Genomic DNA, 17448 nt, shown 5'->3' on the forward strand with positions numbered 1-17448 from the left:
TTAACAGTATGGCAGCAGGGTGTGTGTGTGTGTGTGTGTGTGTGTGTGTGTGTGTGTGTGTGTGTGTGTGTGTGTGTGTGTGTGTGTGTGTGTGTGTGTGTGTGTGTGTGTGTGTGTGTGTGTGTGTGTGTGCAAGAGTGTCAGTGTAGGTGTTATAGGCGATTATACAGTACATGTAAAGAGGGCTGAAAAGTGACTGGTATCAGGAATATATAAATACTTATGGTCATATACTAATAGTAGTATATACACGTAAACAGGAGTAATAGTGACCTGTAGCAGGATAAATAGATTGATACTCATGGTAATGGCAATCAATAAACAGCAGTATAGTGGCAGTAATAAATCTAATCAATAATAATTTTAGCAGCAGCTTAGGTGTGGGTGTGGGTGTGTGTGGCGTCGGCAATAACTATGAGTGAGTTAGTGTGAGTATGTGTTTGCGCGTGAGGTAATGAGTGAGTGGTGTGTGTGTCTGAGTGGGTGAACAGGGAGTACAGGAAGGGGCTAAGCACACATCCTGAGAACCCGAGCTTGGTGACAGGCTTGAAGGGCGCTATGGTGTTGAACGCTGAGCTGTAGTCGATGAACAGCATCCTCAAATAGGTATTCCCCTTTTCTAAGTGGGAGAGGGCAGTGTGGAGAGCAATTGAGATTGTGTCATCTATGGATCTGTTGAGGCGGTATGCAAATTGGAGTGGGTCCAGGGTATCTGGGATGATGGAGTTGATGTGTGCCATAACCGGCCTTTCAAAGCACTTCATTATTACAGATGTGAGTGCTACAGGGTGGTAGTCATTTTGTCTGGGTGCCTTAGAGTTTTTGGGAACAGGAATGATGGTAGTCACCTTGAAATGTGAGGATGACAGACTGGGACAAGGAGAGGTTGAAAATGTCAGTGAAGACACCTGCCAGCCGGTCTGTGTGCTTGCATGTGCGAGTGTGAGTGTTGAAGCATGTGGATGCGTCTGTTTGAGTTAGTGAGTGTTTAGTGTGATTGCTCCTAAGTGTTAACCTGTGCCAATATCTGTGTCGCCACGCTGTCTGAGGGAGAGTGTGTGTATTTCAATGTGTGCGGCTGGTCAGAGAGATACACCTCTCTCCTATTGGCTGATACCCGAGGGGGTGTGTTTCGGGGCTGGGCCAGGGCTTGTGGGGGAGGGGCCGTGAGTTCAGTCTTTCTCTTGCACGGTGCTCAGTGTAGAGCGGAGTGTGTGAGTGTGCACACAACAGAGAACCAGAGAACAGACGATAGATAGCGGTTCTGTTCTGGTTTTGTTCTTCCCTCTCCAGAGAGACAGTTTATCCATTTGTCTCCTCCAGACACCCGGGACTCCTCTGGCTCTCTCTACCCCGGCAGGGTGCTTACAGTTGGTGTAACACTAAACCAGCTCAGCCTCCCTCCTTTGGGAACTCTGGAGCTCCCTCTCTCACCTTCGGCGTTTTCCTCTCCACCGACAGGCTGACTTTCTTCATTTGGAGTGTGTGAGAGTGTGTTTTACTCGGCAGGATTAGGCAGTCTGTATGCACTCTGGTACAAGCTGGTACGGTGGAGGGCGTTTAGCTCGTGAGTGTGTTGTTCGCCTCTCGCTCTGTGAGCCGCACTTGAGTCTCTCACACACCCTTCGGATCTAACGGAACACGCACCTACTATTCCCAAGGATTTGGGATATTTGTATAAAGGTTTATTGTGGATACAGAGAGGCCTGCACATTACAACTTCACTGAGGAGTAGCATAGTCTGAGCAGGTGAGTGACGTACCACTGCTTTCACTGGTTATCCACATGGACTGAGGTGTGTGTGCTTACGTGTGTCAGCTTGCAAATCTGTTCATAATGTGTGTAGGGGAATCCATGGCGAGTTGCATACACTAGAGTCCTGTTCAGCGGAAGCAGAGCTTGTGTGCAACTTTCTGCAGTAAACCCTAAACTGAACTCAATATGTTGACTAGTATTTTCCACATGGATGTTTGTCTGTGTGGTTTGTGGGCAAATTCCATGTTTTGGTTATTTTGTGTTTGTGTAGGACAGTGTGTTTTTGGTAGTTTTCATTTGTGGCTGTGTATATGTGTGTGTGTGTAGTCAGGTCCATGTGACTGGGCGGCAGGTAGTTTAGTGGTAGAGTGTTGTGCCAGTAACCGAAAGGTCACTGGTTCTAATCCCCGAGCCGACTAGGTGAAAAGTTTGTCGATGTGCCCTTGAGCAAGAGGCACTTAACCCTAATTGCTCCTGTAAGTCGCTCTGGATAAGAGCGTCTGCTAAATGACTAAAATGTAATGTAATGTAAATGGTCTGTGGGCTATAGCTGAGGAAAGTTTAGAGCTAAATTAACCACATTCTTCTCTGCTGAGCCACAGAGTATGGAGACCTCCCCCTTATACCCCCATCTGTACCCCCCTCACCCCCTATCACATCCGCACCCTCCCCTCAGGCCCCCTGCTTGCATCACCCCCCCACCGCCCCCTCATTAATGCTCCATTCCCCCATCCCCTTAAACCCCCATCCCACTCCCCCCCCCTCCACACACACACACACAACCTTTACTGCTTCCCCATCCTAGCTCACTCCCTACACGCACACACATCGCTGTCTACCCCTGGGGTCTCGCTCCAACAGCTGTTACTACCTCCACACTTTAAACACTCCGCTGGTCACAGATTCAGGAATGGTTAAAAAATCACAACATTCACTTAAAATGAACCTTAAAATAGCAGTGTTGGGCGATTTGGAAAGCCATAGTCCATAAATAATATAATAATACTGGTAGGAAAGGTTTTCATCTTTAGCGCACAATCTGTGGATACTATATGATTAGAAAGGTTCAAAATGTATGTAAAACATCACAGCACAATTGAAAAAAATATGGCACATGGAAACCAAACGAGGGTGGTCTATGGTGATAGGTGGGATGGGCTGAGGGGTGGGATTAAAGAGCTTATGTTTGGTAATGGATTATTGTTATGTGATTGCTTTATATAAAAGTACCATGTATGCAAAATGTATGTATATGTAGCAGAAAAGCTGTAAAAAACAAAAAAGATATGTGTCCTCCGAAGAGGGGGGGGTGGTGGATGGGTTAATAATAAAAATTATAATAATATAACAAAAATGTAAAGGACAAATTAAACGAATAAAAATAAATATTTTAAAAACACTCAGCTGCTGCTTTTCTGCCCTCTGCTCCTCTCTCCTCTCTCCTCTGCTCCTCTCTCCTCTCTCCTCTCTCCTCTCTCCTCTCTCCTTTCTCCTCTCTCCTCTCTCCTCTCTCCTCTCTCCTCTGCTCCTCTCTCCTCTCTCCTCTCTCCTCTCTCCTCTGCTCCTCTGCTCCTCTGCTCCTCTCTCCTCTCTCCTCTCTCCTCTCTCCTCTCTCCTCTGCTCCTCTCTCCTCTCTCCTCTCTCCTCTCTCCTCTGCTCCTCTGCTCCTCTCTCCTCTCTCCTCTCTCCTCTGCTCCTCTCTCCTCTGCTCCTCGCTCCTCGCTCCTCTCTCCTCTGCTCCTCTCTCCTCTGCTCCTCTCTCCTCTGCTTCTCTCTCCTCTCTCCTCTGCTCCTCTCTCCTCTCTCCTCTGCTCCTCTCTCCTCTCTCCACTTTTCCTCTACCCTTCCTTGCATCTCTCCCTCCCTCATTCGTCTCCTCCTCCTCCACTTTTTCTCTCCCTTGCTCCTCTCCTCCCTTCTTTCATTCCTCATCTCCCCTGCTGCCATATACCATCAATCACTCAATGAGTTACCGCTGCAACGAGCTCCTGTAAAACAGTAACCAATTTGTGTGTGTCAGGAGACGTTATATGCCTTAGTCCTTGTAACCTCTGGAGGAATGCGGTATTACTTCTCTCCCTGGGTCCTTTACCTCTCTCTCTCTCTCTCTCTCTCTCTCTCTCTCTCTCTCTCTCTCTCTCTCTCTCTCTCTCTCTCTCTCTCTCTCTCTCTCTCTCTCTCTCTCTCTCTCTCTCTCTCTCTCTCTCTCTCTCTCTCTCTCTCTCTCTCTCTCTCTCTCTCTCTCTCTCTCTCTTTCTCTCAATTCAATTCAATTTCAATTCAATTTCAATTTAAGGGCTTTATTGGCATGGGAAACATGTGTTAACATTGCCAAAGCAAGTGAAGTAGATAGTAAACAAAAGTGAAATAAACAATAAATATTAACAGTAAACATTACACTCAGAAGTTCCAAAAGAATAAAGACATTTCAAATGTCATATTATGTATATATACAGTGTTGTAACAATGTGCAAATAGTTAAAGTACAAATGGGAAAATAAATAAACATAAATATGGGTTGTATTTACAATGGTGTTTGTCCTTCACTGGTTGCCCTTTTCTTGTGGCAACAGGTCACAAATCTTGCAGCTGTGACGGCACACTGTGGTTTTTCACCCAGTAGATAAGGGAGTTAATCAAAATTCGGTTTGTTTTCGAATATTTTGTGGATCGCTGTAATCTGAGGGAAATATGTGTCTCTAATAAGGTCATACGTTTGGCAGGAGGTTAGGAAGTGCATCTCTCTCTCTCTCTCGCTCTCTCTCTCTCAATTCAATAAACAAGGGAAACATTAGTGAACATTACACTCACAAAAGTTTTAAAAGCATATAGAAATGTAAAATGTTATATTCTTGGCTATGTACAGTGTTGTAACAATGTGCAAGGGAAAATAAATAAACCGATAAATATAGGTTGTATTTACAATGTTTGTGCTCCATTGGTTGCCCTTTTCTCATGGCAATGGGCCACAAATCTTGCTGCTGTGATTGCACCCTGCAGTATTTCCCCTAACAGATATTGGAGTTTATCAATGTTTGATTTTGTTTTCAAAATCTTTGTGGATCTGTGGGAAATACAGTGCATTCGGAAAGTGTTCAGACCCCTTGACTTTTTCCACATTTTGTTACGTTACAGCCTTATTCTAAAATTGATTAAATAAATAAAAATCCTCAATCTACACACAATACCCCATAATGACAAAGTGAAAACAGGATTTTAGAAAGTTTTGCAAATGTAAACCAAATTAAAAACAGAAATACCTTCTTACATAAGTATTCAGACCCTTTGCTATGCGACTCGAAATGTTTGAGATGTTTCTACAACTTGATTGGTTGGACATGATTTGGAAAGACACACACCTGTCTTTATAAGGTCCCACAGTTGACAGTGCATGTCAGAGCAAAAACCAAGCTATGAGATCGAAGGAACTGTCCGTAGAGCTTCGAGACAGGATTGTGTCGAGGCACAGATCTGGGGAAGGGTAGCAAAACATTTGTGCAGCATTGAAGGTCCCCAAGAACACAGTGGCCTTCATCATTCTTTAAATGGAAGAAGTTTGGAACCAGCAAGACTCTTCTTAGAGTTGGCTGCCCGGCCAAACTGAGCAATCGGGGGAGAAGGGCCCCGGTCAGGGAGGTGACCAAGAACCCAATGGTCACTCTGACAGAGCTCCAGAGTTCCTCTGTGGAGATGGGAGAACCTTACATAAGGACAACCATCTCTCCAGCACTCCACCAATCAGACCTTTATGGTAAAGTGGCCAGACGGAAGCCACTTCTCAGTAAAAGGCACATGACAGCCCGCTTGGAGTTTGCCAAAAGGCACCTAAAGGACTCAGACCATGAGAAACAAGATTCTCTGGTCTGATGAAACCAAGATTGAACTCATTTAGCCTGAATGCCAAGCGTCATGTCTGGAGGAAACCTGGAGCCATCCCTTCGGTGAAGCATGGTGGTGGCAGCATCATGCTGTGGAGATGTTTTTCAGCGGCAGGGACTGGGAGACTAGTCAGGATCGAGGGAAAGATGAATGGCGCAAAGTAGAGAGATGAAAACCTGATCCAGAGTGCTCAGGACCTCAGACTGGGGCGAAGGTTCACCTTCCAACAGGACAACGACCCTACGCACACAGCCAAGACAACACAGGAGTGGCTTCGGAACAAGTCTCTGAATGTCCTTGAGTAGCCCAGCCAGAGCCTGGACATGAACCCGATCGAACGTCTGTGGAGAGACCTTAAAATAGCTGTGCAGCGACGCTCCCCATCCAACTTGACAGAGCTTGAGAGGATCTGCAGAGAAGATTGGGAGCAACTCCCCAAATATAGGTGTGCCAAGCTTGTAGCGGCATACCCAAGAATACTCGAGGCTGTAATCGCTGCCAAATGTGCTTCAACAAAGTGCTGAGTAAAGGCTCTGAATACTTATGTAAATGTGATATTTCTTTGTCATTATGGGGCATTGTGTGTATATTGATGAGGGAAAAAAAAAAAAAAAACATTTTAGAATAAGGCTGTAACGTAACAAAATGTGGAAAATATTAAGGGGTCTGAATACTTTCCGAATGCACTGTATGTGTCTCTAATGTGGTCATACATTTGGCAGGAGGTTAGGAAGTGCAGCTCAGATTCCACCTTATTTTGTGGGCAGTGTGCACATATCCTGTCTTCTCTCGAGAGCCAGGTCTGCCTATGGCTTCCTCTCTGAATAGCAAGTCTATGCTCACTGAGTCTGTACATAGTCAAGGATTTTCTTAATTTGGGGTCAGTCACAGTGGTCAGGTATTCTGCCACTGTGTACTCTCTGTTTAGGGCCAGATAGCACTCCAATTTGCTCCGTTTTTTGGTTGATTCTTTCTGGTGTGTCAAATATTTATCTTTTTGCTTTCTCATAATTTGGTTGGGTCTAAATGTGTGCCCTCTGTTTTTGTTTGTGAACAGAGCCCCAGAACCAGCTGGCTGAGGAGACTCTAATCTTCTCTGTAGGTGAAAGCTTTGTGGTGGAATGTGTGGGCATCGCTTCCTTTTAGATGGTTTTAGAATTGAACAGGTCTTTTCTGGATTTTTATAATTAGCTGGTATAGTCCTAATTCAGCTCTGCATGCATTGTTTGGGGTTTTGCATTGTACACAAAGTATATTTTTGAAGAATTCTGCATGCAGAGTCTCAATTGGGTGTTTGTCCCATCTTGTTAATTCTTGGTTGGTGAGTGGACCCCAGACCTCACAACCATAGAGGCCAATGGGTTCGATAACTGATTGAAGTATTTTCTCTCTCTCTCTCTCATTCCCTCTCTCTCTGTGTGCTGATGCTTGTAAGGCTGATAAAGGTTTGCTGACTCATTTCCCCTGCGTGTGTTCAGCTAGTTTAAATATTAATCACCACTTACAAACATGAGCTCCTTACGAGCCTACAGTGAGGGAAAAAAGCATTTGATCCCCTGCTGATTTTGTACATTTGCCCACTGACAAAGACATGATCAGTCTATAATTTTGATGGTAGGTTTATTTGAACAGTGAGAGACAGAATAACAACAACAAAAATCCAGAAAAACGCATGTCAAAAATGTTATAAATTGATTTTTATTGAGGGAAATAAATATTTGACCCCTCTGCAAAACATGACTTAGTACTTGAAGGCAAAACCCTTTTTGGCAATCACAGAGGTCCGAAATTTCTTGTAGTTGGCCACCAGGTTTGCACACATCTCAGGAGGGATTTTGTTCCACTCCTCTTTGCAGATCTTCTCCAAGTCATTAAGGTTTCGAGGCTGACGTTTGGCAACTCAAACCTTCAGCTCCCTCAACAGATTTTCTATGGGATTAAGGTCTGGAGACTGGCTAGGCCACTCCAGGACCTTAATGTGCTTCTTCTTGAGCCACTCCTTTGTTGCCTTGGCCGTGTATTTTGGGTCATTGTCATGCTGGAATACCCATCCACGACCCATTTTCAATGCCCTGGCTGAAGGAAGGAGGTTCTCACCCAAGATTTGACGGTACATGGCCTCGTCCATCGTCCCTTTGATGCGGTGAAGTTGTCCTGTCCCCTTAGCAGAAAAACACCCCCAAAGCATAATGTTTCCACCTCCATGTTTGACGTGGGGGTGGTGTTCTTGGGGTCATAGGCAGCATTCCTCCTCCTCCAAACACGGCGAGTTGAGTTGATGCCAAAGAGCTCAATTTTGGTCTCATCTGACCACAACACTTTCACCCAGTTCTCCTCTGAATCATTCAGATGTTCATTGGCAAACTTCAGACGGCCCTGTATATGTGCTTTCTTGAGCAGGGGGACCTTGTGGGCGCTGCAGGATGTCAGTCCTTCACAGCGTAGTGTGTTACCAATTGTTTTCTTGGTGACTATGGTCCCAGCTACCTTGAGATCATTGACAAGATCCTCCCATGTAGTTCTGGGCTGATTCCTCACCGATATCATGATCATTGCAACTCCACGAGGTGAGATCTTGCATGGAGCACCAGGCTGAGGGAGATTGACAGTTCTTTTGTGTTTCTTCCATTTGCGAATAATCGCACCAACTGTTGTCACCTTCTCACCTTCTCACCAAGCTGCTTGGCGATGGTCTTGTAGCCCATTCCAGCCTTGTGTAGGTCTACAATCATGTCCCTGACATTGTTGGAGAGCTCTTTGGTCTTGGCCATGGTGGAGAGTTTGGAATCTGATTGATTGATTGCTTCTGTGGACAGGTGTTTTTTATACTCCCTTTAAGAGTGTGCTCCTAATCTCAGCTCGTTACCTGTATAATAGACACCTGGGAGCCAGAAATCTTTCTTATTGAGAGGGGGTCAAATACTTATTTCCCTCATTAAAATGCAAATCAATTCATAACATTTTTGACATGCGTTCTTCTGGATTTTGTTGTTGTTATTCTGTCTCTCACTGTTCAAATAAACCTACCATTAAAACTATAGACTGATCATTTCTTTGTCAGTGGGCAAACTTACAAAATCAGCAGGGGATCAAATACTTTTTTCCCTCACTGTAACTCCATTCCACTGCTTTAGCTGGTCATGCCCATTCATTCTGTAGCAGACAGTGTCTGTAGTCTAAACCCTATAGAGTGCCAAAATGAGGCATGAATTCAATCATTGCACTTCGGAAGTGTGTTTGGTTTGCCCAACAGCTAGCTGTGTGACCTGGATGGATGGTGTTAACACCTGGGACACGATCAGGAGGCAGACGTTGTGGAACGTTGTAGAACTCTATCCACTGTATATTATGTTCACTCTACCTATTTGTATATCATGTATGTAAACTTTGTGTAAACTCCTCTGTCTGTATTCTGTCTCTAAATGTTGTTTATCACTAGCAGCACCATACCATCAAGGAAAATTCTGAGTATGTTTAAATGTACTTGGTGAATAATGGTGATTCTGATTCTGGCGCGATTCCTAATTCTACATGTCAGTGTTCTACATTATGTATTTCTATTCCCTGCTCTCAGTCTGCGCTGATTAAATTCCAGCTTCAGTCCTTTGCTTTAGCTACACAGTTATGTACATCTATGGGTTCTCCCAGTCCATTTCCCAGGTAACCTCTAGTGCCTAATGCAATATGTTAAGGTCACGCTCTGTTGAGAGCCACTGATGCGTAGTGTAGCATAGCTGCCACCATGAAGGAGCTTATCAGCCCGTGTTAACTGTTGCAGCCTATTGGTGAAGTGTGTGTGTGTGTGTGTGTGTGCATGCACATGTTTTTTTCAGGCCATCCGTCTCAAAGGCCCAGCCCTCAGCAGCTGAGACGTATGTATGCATGTATGTTTGTGATTCCGATTACAGACATGAAGACCAAAGTCTTTAGCCACAAGATATTACGTTTTATAGCAGTATCAGTTTTAAGAGGAGTTAAAACTGCATCCTTCTCTTCTCGTATGCATGTGGAACAGAGATTAATCTCTGTAGAGAGATTAAACTCTGTGCTATAAATAAATGTGTTTATGAAATGTAAGTGTAATTATGTGTTATTAGCACACACATGCTGCTCAGCCAGTGATGGTCAGATGTGCTGTTTGACACTGACCTGTTACCGTAGCGACAGATGGTCATTCTGTCCTGTGTAGCTCAGTTGGTAGAGCATGGCGTTTGCAACGCCAGGGTTGTGGGTTCGTTTCCCACGGGGGACCAGTATGAAAAAATTAATAAAAATTGAACAAAATATATACACTCACTAATCTGGATAAGAGCGTCTGCTAAATGACTAAAATGTAAAATGTCATTAATCATATATAGAGAGAAAGAGAGAGGGGTAGATAGAGAGGCTGGAGAGAGGTACGATAGAGGGGGATGTGTGGATAGATAAAGAGGAAAGAGGGGAGGAGATAGACCCCATAAGAAGACAAAGGGAGAGGGAAGATGGAAGAAGAAAGGTCTCACCCCTCACATATATCACTACCTCTCTACAGCAGGTAGCCTAACGGTTAAGAGCGGTGGGCCAGCAACCAAAAGGCCGCTGGTTCGAATCCCTGAGCCGACTAAGTGAAAAATATGTTGATGTGCCCTTGAGCAAAGCACTTAACCCTAATTGCTCCTGTAAGTCGCTCTGGATAAGACCGTCTGCTTAGTGACTAAACTTTCCCCTCTGCCCACCATGAGACATGCATTATGTATGACTTCAGAGTGACCCCTCTTTGTCCCATGGGACCCCATAGTAAACCCTGTAAGGTCAAGCTGGTCTACTCTAAGTACCTTCCCCAGGGCCTCTTATTGCTGATTGATGAACTGGTGGCGTGCTCTCTGGAGTGGATGAAAAAACAATAATGCTTTTATTAGTTATTGACTAATGGAGATTATTAGGTCTGTACTCTCTCTTTCTCATACTCCCACATTCTCTCGTTAACATTCTCGCTCTCTACCTCATACGCTTTCTCTCTGTGGTTCATTCTTTCGTTCTCTCTGCAATTTCCTCACCATATGTTCTATCTCTCCCTTCATTTTATCTTGTTTTCTTTTGTTACTTCGCTCTTTCGCTCAGCAGTAAATTGGCAGAGATGGCAAACATTTCCGTATTAAGCCAAAATCTCTTTATTACACCCATGGCTGATTATGAAAGATCCCGCCCCACCCCCCACTCCTCTCTTTCCCCCATCCCTCTCTCCCCTCCTCTAGACGCTCCCCTGTTCCTCTAATGGTAATGCTTTCTCCATTAGCCCCACCTGATGGCTATGCGGGTAATTATATGTCTATTTACGGCCCTGTGGCCACACACAATGAGAAATAAATAACGTGTTCACCCAAGCAGAAACACATTAGTTAGTGCTCTCCCTCCCTGCTCCCAACCCGTCATCTCTCTCACAACACAACAAGTTATAGGTCTTGGATTTTCCACCGCACTGCATTGTGCCTTACATCTCTCTTATTGGCTATTGTATGAGTTCTGACTCACAGAGCAGCCTTGCTCTGTTATCTTCCCTTCAACAGCAAGACTATGTCCTTTATCCACATACTGTATGAGTTCCACTCCTCGTCCACTCCACTCCACTCCCCCACCTCCATTATTATATGTATGCTGTGTTGACATATATAATTGGTGAATGATGTGAATAGGTTGTTGAGTCCATCTGTGTTCTTCTCTGATGTATGTGGAATCATTTTAGCATTTTAGAGTGGAGCCATGGTCATATTATCCAGCCTGGTTTTTCACATGGGGCTTCTTCCTATATTACATGCCAAGCTTACCGCTCTGGAGGTAAATCTAAATAGGCATATGTATGTGGCTCCTTTCCTTCCTTCACACTTAAGGGAAAAATCTGGACTGGTGAAAGCGTACATTTGGTTGGCATCACACTTATCACTTTGACTCATGACTTGCTTTTAGATAAGTGCAGATAAAGGAGAGGAGAAAAAGCTGCTTTATTTCTTAGATGCAACCATTGATAATATTGTTATCGTTTCATATAATCTTTCCCAGAGGTTAGGGGTCATAGCATCCTACATACAGTGGGGAAAAAAAGTATTTTGTCAGCCACCAATTGTGCAAGTTCTCCCACTTAAAAAGATGAGAGAGGCCTGTAATTTTAATCATAGGTACACGTCAACTATGACAGACAAATTGAGAAAAAATTATCCAGAAAATCACATTGTAGGATTTTTAATTAATTTATTTGCAAATTATGGTGGAAAATAAGTATTTGGTCACCTACAAACAAGCAAGATTTCTGGCTCTCACAGATCTGTAACTTCTTCTTTAAGAGGCTCCTCTGTCCTCCACTCGTTACCTGTATTAATGGCACCTGTTTGAACTTGTTATCAGTATAAAAGACACCTGTCCACAACCTCAAACAGTCACACTCCAAACTCCACTATGGCCAAGACCAAAGAGCTGTCAAAGGACACCAGAAACAAAATTGTAGACCTGCACCAGGCTGGGAAGACTGGATCTGCAATAGGTAAGCAGCTTGGTTTGAAGAAATCAACTGTGGGAGCAATTATTAGTAAATGGAAGACATACAAGACCACTGATAATCTCCCTCGATCTGGGGCTCCATGCAAGATCTCACCCCGTGGGGTCAAAATGATCACAAGAACGGTGAGCAAAAATCCCAGAACCACACGGGGGGACCTAGTGAATGACCTGCAGAGAGCTGGGACCAAAGTAACAAAGCCTACCATCAGTAACACACTACGCCGCCAGGGACTCAAATCCTGCAGTGCACGACGTGTCCCCCTGCTTAAGCCAGTACATGTCCAGGCCCGTCTGAAGTTTGCTAGAGTGCATTTGGATGATCCAGAAGAGGATTGGGAGAATGTCATATGGTCAGATGAAACCAAAATATAACTTTTTGGTAAAAACTCAACTCGTCGTGTTTGGAGGACAAAGAATGCTGAGTTGCATCCAAAGAACACCATACCTACTGTGAAGCATGGGGGTGGAAACATCATGCTTTGGGGCTGTTTTTCTGCAAAGGGACCAGGACGACTGATCCGTGTAAAGGAAAGAATGAATGGGGCCATGTATCGTGAGATTTTGAGTGAAAACCTCCTTCCATCAGCAAGGGCATTGAAGATGAAACGTGGCTGGGTCTTTCAGCATGACAATGATCCCAAACACACCGCCCGGGCAACGAAGGAGTGGCTTCGTAAGAAGCATTTCAAGGTCCTGGAGTGGCCTAGCCAGTCTCCAGATCTCAACCCCATAGAAAATCTTTGGAGGGAGTTGAAAGTCTGTGTTGCCCAGCGACAGCCCCAAAACATCACTGCTCTAGAGGAGATCTGCATGGAGGAATGGGCCAAAATACCAGCAACAGTGTGTGAAAACCTTGTGAAGACTTACAGAAAATGTTTGACCTGTGTCATTGCCAACAAAGGGTATATAACAAAGTATTGAGAAACTTTTGTTATTGACCAAATACTTATTTTCCACCATAATTTGCAAATAAATTCATTAGAAATCCTACAATGTGATTTTCTGGATTTTTTTTCTCATTTTGTCTGTCATAGTTGACGTGTACCTATGATGAAAATTACAGGCCTCTCTCATCTTTTTAAGTGGGAGAACTTGCACAATCGGTGGCTGACTAAATACTTTTTTTCCCCACTGTAACTTCAACCCCTGTTCCGCTGGACCTGCTGATGCTGTCAAGTTATAGAGGCAATTTCAAGTTGTTATAACTCAAGATTTCATTCACTTTGGAGTCATTCCACATTACTTATACTGGCATGATTTGTCATTGGTTGTTAGTCACTAAATCGCCCCAATGTATTGTGTGGTGTTGTGTGAGACATTAGGCAAGCCTAGGAGCCAGGATGATTTGCTGTGGTAAAGTGTTGAGCATGAAGACTTGATTGATTCTAGGTCGTTGTTTGTTTACTCAAACATACGCCGAGAACGCTTGTCAGATTCATGGTTTAGGGGTTGACAATAATCATTAACAAGTATAATTCAAACTATGCTGTAACTAAGACGGTAAATCAACATTTTTACAACGCATTTATTGAAGGCCCCCTTTTTGATTCATGCCATGTTGTGAAAATGTCGTCCGATGCCGTTATATGCTCAATAATTTAGTTAGGCACTCTGTGTATGGAGTGCTATTTTGCTGCACTCTGCTTGGAGTTCAAGACCCTCTCCAAGTTATAGAGACTGAGAGAGGGAAGGAGGCAGGGAGGAAAGGAGAGAGGGAATGGGGTTGGTAGAAGTGTAATATGAAATATTGAAGTAGAACTTCTTTGTTCCCTCCAGGTACACGAAAGCACGCAGGTGGCATGTTGAAACAACGTGTTCACGTCTAATGTTCATCCAACATTCATGCCACATTGTGGTGTGTGTGTCTGACACAGAGTACCTGAGAGTAGGCCTACACATCTCCACCAAACTCCTTTCTAAAGGAGTGGGAACAAAGCAGAACACACACAAAGAGATTATATAAAAAGCAATAATAAGTTATATGATATAACTGTTCCTCCGTACTGGTTCAGATTCTTATGGGCGTGTGTAAACACGACCAGCCAGGATATATGCTATCAATACTTTCTATTTCTGTGTCTAGAGTGTGTGTGTGTGTGTGTGTGTGTGTGTGTGTGAGAGAGAGAGAGTGAACAGAGGTCATTTCACTGGACTCGTTTCCCTGTAGAGATCCAAAGCAGATAGCCTTGTAAACATCTCTCTCTTCCACATGGATGAACAGAGAGAAATGGAGGACAAGAGGGAGAAAGGAGGGATGAGTGTGGGAAGAGAGAGACTGAGGAGGACGGTTGATATAATGACCCCTGTCCAACATGTGCCCACTCATCCTGCTCTTTTCATATTGAGATTGTGAAAGGAGGGGGGTCTGGCAGGCAGACAGACAGAGAGGAGTCAGGGTGTGCGTGTGTGTTTGTGCACATGTGTGCGTGTGTGTGTGTGAGTGACCTGTAGAGGTGTTGCCACCCTCAGGCCCACTATTGTGCTCTGAAGGGATGGGCAGTACCTACTCACAGGACCTATTATGCTGAACACTAGGTGAGGGTGAGACAGGGTCATAGAACTGCAGAGACATGCAATTACCTCCATGTTATTCATTTTCTTTCAGTTAATTTAATCCATGCCACTAATGTCAGCTAGTCCCTTAGAATAGGGGATAATTCTGTTCCGAATAGGTAACTGGCACCTTCTTTATCCTCTCTTCCCCCTGGGCTATATAATGTATACATAGCTATTTAATTGCTAATTAGCCACTAATAGCTCTACATGAATACATGACTGAATAGGCTGATAGGCGCTTTACATAGAAATACCCTTGTACTGTTGTGTGAGCGATTGTGTCTATAGCAGCTGCACCAATAGACCAGTAACTTCTTCTCAATATGGCCCAGTACATCTTTTTGAAGGTAATTACAGTATGATGTGACACAACAGATAGCTGTTTTTGTTGTACAGTGCATTCTTACGTCGTTACAGTTAGTTTGTACAAAACAGTGAAAACTAGACAGGCTGTCTCCCAATTGGTATGGTACATAGTAGAAAAAGAACACCGCTATCTCTATGCCCCAAGCTGCTATGTATTGTTTTGCAGTGTTGTGATCTGTTTAGTACAATATAGACTGGGTTGGAGTTCCTAATGACAGGACTTTGTACTGCCGCTCTGTATATCTGTGACCCAGTTTGTAGATCTGGAAATCCAGAGGGAGATGCCTTATCAGCTGGCATTGTTACTTACCTAATAATAATAATAATAATATGCCATTTAGCAGACGCTTTTATCCAAAGCGACTTACAGTCATGCGTGCATACATTTTTGTGTATGGGTGGTCCCGGGGATCGAACCCACTACCTTGGCGTTACAAGCGCTGTGCTCTACCAGCTGAGCTACAGAGGACCTCCCTGTACACGCGTGTTTAAAGGAAAGATTCACCCATTTTGAATGTTATGTTGTTTTTGTGCATCTCTGAGCGATGCTCTATTGATTCCCAGTGTAATTTCATGTTTTCATGTGTATCTGAGCTATTGCCGTTCAAGCAGGCAGAAATTCGGCCGGTATGATGTAGCATTGCGATAAATCCACTCTCACTACACTGGAAGTTAATAGGAATACAACTTTCAGATCGCGAAAACCTCAATCATATATGCCGGATTTCAATACTGGCCAATGTCATAATGCAAGTTGTTGTCTTCTCTTGAATGAGCCATTGGTAATATTTTTGGGATATTCCTACCTCGGGAAATTTGTAATTTAACTGCCTCTTCAGTGCAGGGTGCAGTCCACTCTGTGAGGCACATCGATCTGCAGGTTGAACATGGTGAGAGTGTAGACTCAAAAATTAATAGTGCAGTTTGTTTAGCCGATTTTACAGTTAACTAGCTACTTCACATGCTGATACTTACTTTGGTATTATTGTGTGTAGCTACGTTTGCTAGCTACCTAGCGAGAGCATTGCATTTGTAGTTGACTTGAGCTGCAAGAGATTTTCACGTTGCTACCAACCTTATTATAAATGAAACATTTGTTCACAAAAAATATTGTTCTCAAATATTAGTGTAATTTAACACTTTAAATTATAGGAATTAGTAGTTCTGGGTGGATTTTTCCTTTAATCTAGAATCGTTGATATATGCTCTCTTCGTGTCTTTGTTTTTTGATTGGCAGGTCTATTTTGAGCCACCGTGATGTGTGTGGCAGTTTGTGATGTATCTGTTTGAGAGGGTGCGTATATGTGTGCGTGCAAGGAACCAAGAACCTAAGAACCTTCGAATGGAGACATCCTCTCAACTGACTTTGGAGCGCTATCTCAGTTTTAGTCAGAACATTCAAATCAAATGAAATTGTATTTGTCACATGCGCCGAATTCTTAATTAACTATTACTTTTTTTGCCTACGTTTACTGACACCGGTCATATTCAGCAGGTGTTGCGCGTTCGTAAATTCAGCAGTTGGTCTACGCTATGGCACACTCAGACAAGAGTGCTCTGAAATCGGAGTAGCTAGCCAGAGTGAATTTGCGAACGCAAGATATATGCTAACAGGATAACAGTCGTTCAAGTTCTTGCTAGCTAACCAAATGACACCTGCAACTTTAGCTGTGTATAGCCACCGAAAAATGTTATATAAATAGAAATGCTAGCATATTAGCCATGTTATGACTTACTTGTGATCATTGCCCCTGCTAGTTTGATTGTATTGACATAACCAGTCTTTGTTACATTTGTCTGTTTTTGTCCAGAATATTGAGTCATTGAAACTGAAACAGTGCATCCCGAATGGAGGCAGCAAACAATGTACCGGGTCAGCTGTTATTTACAACTTGATAGCAATATTTGTTGGACTACCAAGATGTATTGGTGAATTATATTAATCATGCATTACACTGCATCCATCTATTCTGCCAACAATACCTTAGTGTACGTCATGGAACGTTGAGTCAAATATAACCTATTTTTAAAACCTCTTATAAAGTTGGTTTTGTAGGCTGGGTATTTGATATTTTTGACTGATATTATGATTGTCTGTTTGTTTCATATCTGCAAAGTAGTTAAAACGCTGTCACTTCCACTTTAAACTTTAGGTCACCGGTTAATTTGTGTGCTAAACATGAAATGTGTTTTGCAATGGGAAGTAATAGTTGTACATTTCAATTAGGAAATGCTTAATGGTTTTGTTATTGTATTATTATGTCCAAGTTTATGGACTGCTTATCCCTTAACATCATGCTGTGTGTGACTGCTGTCTTTCCATCAGCCCTATGCAATGGTGTAGTGGTGCCTGGAGAAGTG

At 43.5% G+C, this 17448-nt stretch overlaps 1 protein-coding gene across 1 annotated transcript in view; it reads left to right on the plus strand.

Moving 5' to 3' along the window:
* Positions 1 to 1188: 1188 nt before the first annotated feature.
* The window catches only part of LOC311111700 (xylosyl- and glucuronyltransferase LARGE2s-like), an 88846-nt gene continuing 72586 nt past the window's right edge, over positions 1189 to 17448 (plus strand). The window contains exon 1 of the mRNA XM_084154497.1: positions 1189 to 1749. The gene's annotated coding sequence lies outside the window, so the exon portion shown is untranslated. The remainder of the gene's footprint in view (positions 1750 to 17448) is intronic.

The sequence above is a fragment of the Coregonus lavaretus genome (genome assembly GCF_964263955.1).
Source record: "Coregonus lavaretus genome assembly, chromosome: 37".
Lineage (NCBI taxonomy): Eukaryota > Metazoa > Chordata > Actinopteri > Salmoniformes > Salmonidae > Coregonus > Coregonus lavaretus.